We start from the raw sequence: 9772 nt of genomic DNA on the forward strand, positions 1-9772 counted from the left end.
ATAGTGTGTGTTTAAGTGATAGTTACTGTGGAAATTAAGGGTATTGCAAAAAGGGTATTGAATTGAAAAAGAATAAACTAGTTTTATTTAAGAAAGGACTTGTATCACTAAAGTTTCTTCGGAAAGAATTTTTACGGAAAATTAACAAACGAACAGAGACATAACAGTACGTTTATCGTCACTTTAAATTTAACAACTTTTATAATACACGCTATAAATCACAGCAATTAACAATGTCGATAACTTCGCTCTCGACGAGTGCAAAACACATATTTTACGGCTCACTAGCTGGAATCTAACAAAATCATAAATTACACAGATCTCAAACTAACTACTGCTCTCTCTTCATTGATATATCCCTCCCGCGCTGGCTTTCCGCTGTTAGGCTTATATACTAATCAATAGGGCATCTCCAACACACTCGGACTTCCTCAATCATTCCACAAACTAATCACGTACGCCACCAGCGCCAACGCCCAGCAGCGTTATGTGACTTCCGCTGCCGTAACAATATTATTGACAGTTGTCTATTGATAATAAAAGACATGTATTCGAAAGGTTATAATTTTCGGAATTTTCAAAATGAAATATAGATATTAGTAGATTAATTCTGTTGAATTACAATCATATAATGAAACATACACACACAAAATGGGCTGTCAATAATCACGATTGTGAAACTAGGCGTCTTCATATAAAAAAAATTAAACTTTCTGGAAGTCCTAGTACATAAGATTTGTGAGCGTCTACATAACAGAACGTCTTGCTTTATCTTTAATTTTAAAGCACAATCATAACCTGTGTGATATGTTACTATTCGCAAAACACCTTTAATTTTGGTTTTCATGTAATAACGCGGAGTTGTAGTAGCTGAAGTTCAATTAAGAAAGTATATAAGTGTTTACATTGTTTTGATAAATGTTTATAAATTCATAACCAAATCTCATGATTCAGCACGTTTTCTCTAATTGATCTATACTTTTAAAGTTGAAATTTGCAAATTGTAAGACCAACCTGACCTGCTGCAATCGATCCACACGAAACTGCCAACAAAGTCAACAAAATTGCAGTAGTCGAAGGTTGTGCTACCTTTACTGATGAGAATTTATCTTTTATCTACATGGTCAGTGTTTGTCTTTGGTCAATCAAATTATTTAAGAATTATTGATGGAAGTTTATTTGTTCAATTTCTTCTAATAATCACGATCTTAAGCATAAAACACACACATTATAATGTTTTTTACTGTATTGTCTCATCTTTGCCAGAACCCCTGATTTGTCTTTGATTTGTTAACTGTATCGAGTCATAAATAAATCAAATTTCTAGTTAACCACCTTCACTTATTGTATGTACTAATAATGGCTGGAGACGGCTTGAATGGCTAATGAAGAAAAACTTTAACATAACAGCAAAAGTACATTTGCTGTTATATTAAAATTTTTCTTCATTATCCATTCAAGCCGTCTCCAGCCATTATTAGTCTCAAAGTGGGTTCCTCGTCATCGAATTATTGTATGTACATTCCCTCCCAAGACGTGCTTTCTCACCCCATCGCCAGTAATGAACTAGCTGAGATTGTACGTAAATGACCTTAACCTGTTTCTACTGACCACTAAGGGGTAGCATAATTACAAAATAGCGGAAGTATTTGTGTATTAGTAAGGTTGTTTTCACGTCGCCCCTGCAGTTCCAGCTTCAGACCTTGGTAAGTAAATGTTACTGAGTTCTATTCTTGTATTAAGCCTATTGTAATCAATCTACACATCATAATAATCGTTGTTACTCAATTCTTGTTGTTATAGCAGGAAGAACATATAAACTACCACATGGTGTTTTTATGCAGAGTCAGATTTTTTTCTTCTTCCCAGTACTTTTCAGTTGACCACCTTTCCTTCATTTCTCGGCGGATTGACTTGTCACTTGGTAGGTCCAATACACACAGAAATCTTTTTTGTTTTTTGATTTAGGCCTTTCTAAGTATTTTATGGGTCAAAAGTAAAACAACTCAAAAATGTATATTTTTGGCTCCTGTGCGGTCATATTTACAACAATCAAGATGAAAATTGGCACAAATATAAATTTTCATGCTCTCAACACATAAACATGAAAAAGGTGATCTTTGATAGGTTGTTTAGGCAGATTATTCATAATGAGTCTAAGTTTCAAATGGACAACAACTGCCTGTTGTAGAAACCTACAAATTACAAATATAGAGGACGACGTTTCGAAAGTTTTCCGCCTTTCGTCTTCAGGCGGAAGACTTTCGAAATGTCGTCGTCTACATTTCTAGGTTTCTATAACAGGCAGTTTTTGTCCATTTGAAACTTAGATTCTTCATGAAAAAGGTGGATTTTCCTAATTTGAGTCTTTTTATGGGGGTTAAAGCACACAAAAAAGTATCATTTTGGGGTTTGTTTTCGGTCAATTACTCGGCCGTATTTTTATCAATTTATATGGGATTTGATTCAAAGATACTTTTATACAGGTCCCACTCATTGACAAACAGAAATGGTGGACTTGTCCATTTTTCGCAATTTCACAAAAAGCATAACTTTAGGGGTTTTTTTTTTTACAATTAATCCGCCGTATTTCGGTCAGTTTACATGGAATTTGGTACAATGATACATTTTTTTGCAGGTCCCAAACCGTTATATGGACAGTTTTCGATTTTTTGGTGTCAAAATGGGACATGTTGGGATTCCTTGGCGGAGATATGCTGCACTCGTCCGCGAATATTGTCTTCTTTAATTCGTATATGTATTATTACGTCCAAGGATAAAACAAAACTTTGTTTGTATATGTTGCTTATCATATCTTGAAGTAAACTACGATGTTTATATATTTGTGTTCTATTTTCTGTAAGAAATCCACAAAGAAATATTAATTAAGTTTAATTATCAATTTAGGCAAACGTATATTATTATAAATGTTTTCAGTGTCAGTACAATTTATAAAATTTCAGTTAGGGCTTCACCCATAATTTGTTGCACAACAAAGACGAGATAAGCTGTGTGGTGTGGTTAGACACGAGTTGATCTGAGTGGGTTACACAAACAATGTTGTATAAGCGTTGTATTTATGGCGTTAGACATGAGTTGATCTGAGTGGGTTGCACAAACAATGTTGTAGCTGTGGTTGCTGTAATATAGATTCACGTTCATTTCTTTATAATAATAAACAGGTTTTTCTTAGAAAGCCCAAAGATCTGAATGGACCAACACTTGTGGTCGTGTGTATTTATCCGCAAAAGTACAAATCAAAAATTATCCAAAATGCAATTAAAGCTACACATAATAATATTATTATTTATCTTAGACATAATAATTTTTAAAAACAATTCTGGAAAACTACATTATTGTGAATGTTTCATAATAAATAATAACGCTGTGTTAATTAACGAATAGTGACTTGTAATAGTAGTGAGTACAAAATTATTGCTTTCTGTTTACTTTAAACGAAAGTTTCTTAAGTGTGTCCTGATAACATATTATATATATGAGCCTGTTCTAAACGGTTTCTAGAGCAGACGTTTACAAATACTTCAAAAACCAGAACAACTGGAAATCAACTACATTTTATTCAGGTCGTTCGAGTCGTTAATTTTTCAACTAGTCAGTTGAATGTATCGATAATCAGCTAGAGCATTAAATCAAATTTTGTAAGCCAAAACGTTGAAGCCATTCTTTTAAGCTACGTTTTTAATTTGTTAATTTCTATATTTAATCGCCAGAGGGAGCATGCCATTACGTAATGATTTAGAATTCTCACGCAGTTTTGATTTATATCTACTTGTTATTCAATCACAACATTCCAGTCATCTTTTTAACTTCAAGATGGACAGATTTTCGACATTTTCTTGAACAAACGCTACACCCAGAACATCACTCTCATGACATTAAACGCATACAGTATTAGAACAATGTTTGGGAAACCTATTTGGGATATAAAGTATTCCAATTGCATGTGACGTCAAACGGAATTATTATACTTGCACATATAACAGCAATTTCTGACTTGTTAAAAAGGATCTTTAGGCCGATATTTCTGTACTGCAGTAAATATTATTACGTCTCTGGTCGTTTGTTAATTTCCGGTATAAATTCTTCCCGAGGAACTTCAGCGATACAAGTCCTTTCTTTAAATAAAACTAGTTTATTCTTTCTCAATACAACTTTGCAATACACAGAATTCCCACAGTCACTTTAACACACGCTATAATTCACAACGATTCACGCACTTTAGTTACGGTCACTACCGCTCGCTTGACTCAATTATCTGTCTCTATATCTCTCTATCTGCTATTATCATTTCCGCTTTATTTGCTGGGCTTATATACCAAAATAGAGGGCGCCTAGAAAAGACTAAAGTTGCCAGGAAAAGTCACGATCCTTCGAGAATCTCATAACGTGTTACCAGAGTCACGTGACTTCCGCTGTCGTAACAATATATTATGTTTTATTACATCTCAGTGCACATGACATCTTCTGACCTATGTACATAAGTGTAATATTAACAGAGTAATCAGTGTTTGTGATATATTAAACGATGTAGTTAAATGGAGGCTTTTTAATGATTAATATCTATTTTTCTCAACAAGTTCTCAAACTAATGATTGACTTTATCCAAAGCTTAGTAACTTTTACAACAAAATGTTCTGATTACATAGCTGCTGTTTTATCAAACAAATCTGTTGTGGCTTTAGGAATACCATGAGGTTACTATTTCTGGTGCTATTCTTCAGACTCGCCGTTCTTCCTGTAACAACAGATGTTACCCCTGTGAAGCAGGCTAGATCAGAAAGTTACCCTGTAAACCAGGCTAGATCACAATGGGTGAGCGTTCTTCCTTTGATGATTAACTCCGTTATTAAGCTCATATTTTCTGATTTCCACGAGGAAATCGTTTCAATTGATACAATGTTCCAGTCAATATCCGGGACCTTAGAAGTGGCGTCAGTTGCAGTAAAACTGATCTACATTCTCTACATGCTAACACAACAAAGGTTTCCGAAATTTTCCCGAATCCTCAGATTGGTCGAATGATTTCAGAAGAGGAGAGTCAATATAGCATAGCTCCACTCATTGAAAAGATGCACCAATTCCAGCTAGTTGTCAGTCATCTGGAGAAAGAAACCTGTGGGAGAAAATTGATTTGTTATCTGGGATCCTACGTCAGAAACCATTATCAAAATATATGGAATGTTATCAAATACATCTCGTAAGTATTGTTTGAAGAGTTTAGCATTGAGTAGTATAGAACAACACTGGTTATTAGTGTTAATTAACGTAAGTATTGTTTGAAGAGTTTAGCATTGAGTAGTATAGAACAACACTGGTTATTAGTGTTAATTAACGTAAGTATTGTTTGAAGAGTTTAGCATTGAGTAGTATAGAACAACACTGGTTATTAGTGTTAATTAACGTAAGTATTGTTTGAAGAGTTTAGAACTCAGTAGTGGAGAGCAACACTAATTACTAGTGTTGATTAACTTAAGATTTGTTGGAAGAATTTAGAATTGAGTAGTGTAGAACAACACTGGTTACTAGTATTGTTCTATAGACCTGAACTGAAGGAATTAGAAGTAATATATAAATAACACAAACACGAAACAGTGTTTAAAATTTTTTAGTTCGTCGTGTGTGTTGTATATATATGTTATAATAAATTACTTGCACTAGAACGGATCATGCGCTGAGATAACTCAATTGTCTATTAACTAATAGTTTATAACCAGGAAACACAGCAAACGTTTTGCCTGTGATCGGAAGGCTTTATTCAGTGGACCAATCAGAGTTGGAGATGCATCTTTAATATTTAAATTATTTATAATATATTACTCAGTCGACCAATCAAAGAATGTATCTTACATGTAACATTTTCTTCTTTCCATGCTAATCCAATCTACTTCTTTCTACAGGTCCTGGCGTCCAGGTATCTTAGCAACCGAACTTCTTTCTTCCTGATGACTGTTCAGTTGTAATCACTGTTGTACAATACGAGAGTTTTGTACCTGTAATGGATAGACTATATCCAGAGGTCATTATTTCAAGCATCAGTTACACTGTATTATATAACTGTATCTGTAACAATGTAATAATATGGTATGACCATATCCAGAGGTCATTGTTTTGAGAATCGGTTACACTGTATTATATAACTGTTCTGTATCTGTAACAATGTAATAAAATGGTATGACCACATCCAGAGGTCTTTGTTTTGAGAATCGGTTACACTGTATTATATAATTGTCCTGTTTCTGTAACAATATAATATATTGATATGACCATATCCAGAGGTAATGGGTTTCAGAATCATACACTGTTTATTATGACCCCCGGTCGCGAAAAACGGATTGGAGGCGCCAGACTATGTAACCGTAATCCAATAATACAATGTAAAAAAGCTTCTTCTCTGGTTGAAAAAATATACTCATAAGTGAATTCTGTAACATGCCTTGCAAGGAGCATAAACATAGAAAGAAAGAAGAATACTTCACAATTACTGCTATATTCAATGTCTTGGGTATTACCAATCGCACAGCTTTGGAATGTTTACATATAGATGGATATAAAGCTAATGCATTGCAAAGTGTCAGACAAAGACAGAGGGATGTTCAAATATGTACACAAATAACCGATAAGTTATTTCAACTTTTATATCCGACAGATCCATTTGAATTGAAGACGTATTTTATCGACAAACTACAGACTAATGAGAAATATACGACGAAACCAAAACCTTGTGCAAGCTATCGCTTGTTGGGTGCAGAAACATTTGCATGGTTCCTCAAAGCATTTTGACAAATTCACTCGAACGACGTACATGCAAAAGGATTTTCGCCCACGAATTCAATAGCCTACTAGACCAACAAAAAACAGCTTATACCCGTTCAACAGCACCCAAGTGAAGTTTTTATCCTTGAAAAAGACGTTTGCTACTGTGGAGTGTGGAACAGATCTGCCCAAACATAAGTATACTTTGCTTGTGGACAGCCAGAGGATTGAAACACAATTACGTTCATTCAACGAAGCCTTCAAGTAAAGCCTGGGTCAAACATAAAATGTAAGGATTGACAACCACCTATTTTCAGAAATGCCGGTTTATGAACATGAAGTAACGAAGACCCTCACAAAGGGTATAAGAACTCCTTTGACAGCCATGAACAGGTTGGGGTGCATACATTTCGCGATATCGTTAACTTGCTGACAAAACAAGGCGAAACAAAAGCTGGTTTGTCAACCTACTAGATAAGTCAGTTCAGTATTCGAGTCTATGATGAAGTATCCTGAAAAAATCGCGAAAAATGAGTACACACACACAAGCATTTGAGGTTATCGTCTGACGATCAGACCCGTTGCTGTACGTTTCCACTAGGTGGACGATGTGATCATGTTCCCAACTACAGCTAATGCATTAAGTGTAGCAAATACGTCAATTTTTTCGACTCTTCGGTTAGGCCAATCTTGGTGTTGGCTGCCTCATTACTAGTGGATGATCTTGATACAACAAAGGAAGTAGAATCAATGTTAGCATCCATCCCGATTCTACAGAATAGGACATTATGGTACATGGCCCGTAGGCTTAGAGGAAAATTTCAATTTGATGCGATCAACAAGGTTACAAAAGAAATGAAGATTGGTTCACCAATGATACTTATTGTGCTTGACCATGAGTTACCCATGAGGTACAGGAAAGGTCAAGTGGAGTACTTTGGTAAAAAGGATATGTCGTTGCTTGGTTTAATAAGGGTCAGATGGATGTGTGACGATGAAGGTGTTCCTGGATTTCAGTAAAAGTTCGTTAATTATGTGGGGAAAGGATACACAGGACAAGATAATCTATAAGTTGTGGCTGTACTGAAACAGATGATATAGGATGTTCGAACAAATTGTCTTGATATCTGTAGAGTGATTATCCGAAGTGACAATGCTACGTGCTTTGTCTCACAGGATCTGATCCCATATATATATATATATACCATCACAGGATCTGACCCCATATATATACCATCACAGGGTCTGATCCCATATATACATATACTATCTCAATGTTGTAATGCAGTCTTCCACTGATGGGCACATTCTCCATGTCGAGAAGCGGCTTTATATGGAGGCTTAAACTGGTTGAGGGAGACTGGATACCCACTTTTCATAGTCGAATTTGGCATTCAAATCATTTGGGAAAGACGGAAACGACATAACTACGGAAATGGACATATACAAGGTCTTAACATTTGGAGATGGGATCGCAGGAAACTACCGGAAAAGTACTTGATGCCAATCTGTTGAATGGTTCAATGTTAGTACAAAAAGTTCAAAGCACACATGATGTTCAACGGGAGGTTAATGCTGCTCAAATCATTTGGTCGTCCAATATATTCAAGGCAGAAGTTCTTGTAGCGTCCAAACTTAATGCATGTGGAGCAAATGAACTGAATATTGAAATGAAGTTGTTATTTACACCTAATCGACGTGCAAATTCTGAGTTGAATGAACAATATCAAGTCGGGATTACTGCTAAATCACTAGCTATTAGCCAAGTACTGTCTCAAGTCCACTGTAATCGTCCTGAAGCGGATATAAGCAGTGTAAAAGGTGAAATTAATACATTTTGTCCAGAAGGGTGGGCATGCTATCCAGGGAATACGAAAGATGAAATGCCCAAGGAGTGTATGGGAAGTTAATTGAGTTATACGAAATGGGAAAAAGAAACAAAAGTTGGAAAGTGTTGACCGATAAAGCTCACCAGATTCTGTTGACTTCACTCCTTCTAGTAAATTGGTGAGACAATTTTCGTGTCATCCTTTCCAAGATGAAAGCATTCTTTGCTTTAACTCCAGCTAAAATGACGGTATTGTTTGATAGTGATAGTACAATTCCAGAATACGTAGTGGATGAAGCTGAAGTTCATATTTACAGGAAGACATTGCTGTATCTTCTGCCTTACTTATTGATTTAGATATACAAACAGATTAACTTCGTCCTTACTTACAGATTTAGATATGTAAACATATTAACTTAGTTCTCACTTATTTATTTAGATGTGTAAACAGATTAACTTAGTTCTCACTTATTTATTTAGATGTGTAAACAGATTAACTTAGTCCCCACTTATTTGTTTAGGTGTGTAAACAGATTAACTTAGTCCTCACTTATTGATTTAGATATGTAAACATATTAAGTTAGTCTTCACTTATTAATTTAGATATGTAAATAAATTAACTTGGTCCTCACTTATTGATTTCGATATGTAAACAGATTAACTTAGTCCTTACTTATTGATTTAGATATGTAAACAGATTAACTTAGTCCTTACTTATTGATTTAGATATGTAAACAAATTAACTTAGTCCTTACTTATTGATTTAGATATGTAAACAAATTAACTTAGTTCTTACTTACTGATTTAGATATGTAAACATAATAACTTAGCAAAATTTACATACAGCTGTATCTTTTGAATACTTCATGGATTTCAAATCTGAAAAAAGATTCTGAATAGTAGAGTCAAGTAGCGCCATCTGGAACATAGTATTTCAAAATTTGGCGCGACGCTTAGAGGGGTCGGTTTTTCGTCACCAGGGGATTTAAATATAACAAGTGGATTTTTGGCCCGTCATGGTCAGGATATAAAAAATTCCACAGAACTGTCCCCCCCCCTTTTTTTTTGATAATAATAGTAGCAGTGTTTATTTCTGAATGAAAGTTTTCTTCAACCGGGGTGAAAGGGTATATTCCCTTTGGCCCACTCGCGTCAATCATATTTAAAGTG

This window comes from Limulus polyphemus, unplaced genomic scaffold (genome assembly GCF_000517525.1).
Source record: "Limulus polyphemus unplaced genomic scaffold, Limulus_polyphemus-2.1.2 Scaffold7529, whole genome shotgun sequence".
Classification (NCBI taxonomy): Eukaryota; Metazoa; Arthropoda; class Merostomata; order Xiphosura; family Limulidae; genus Limulus; species Limulus polyphemus.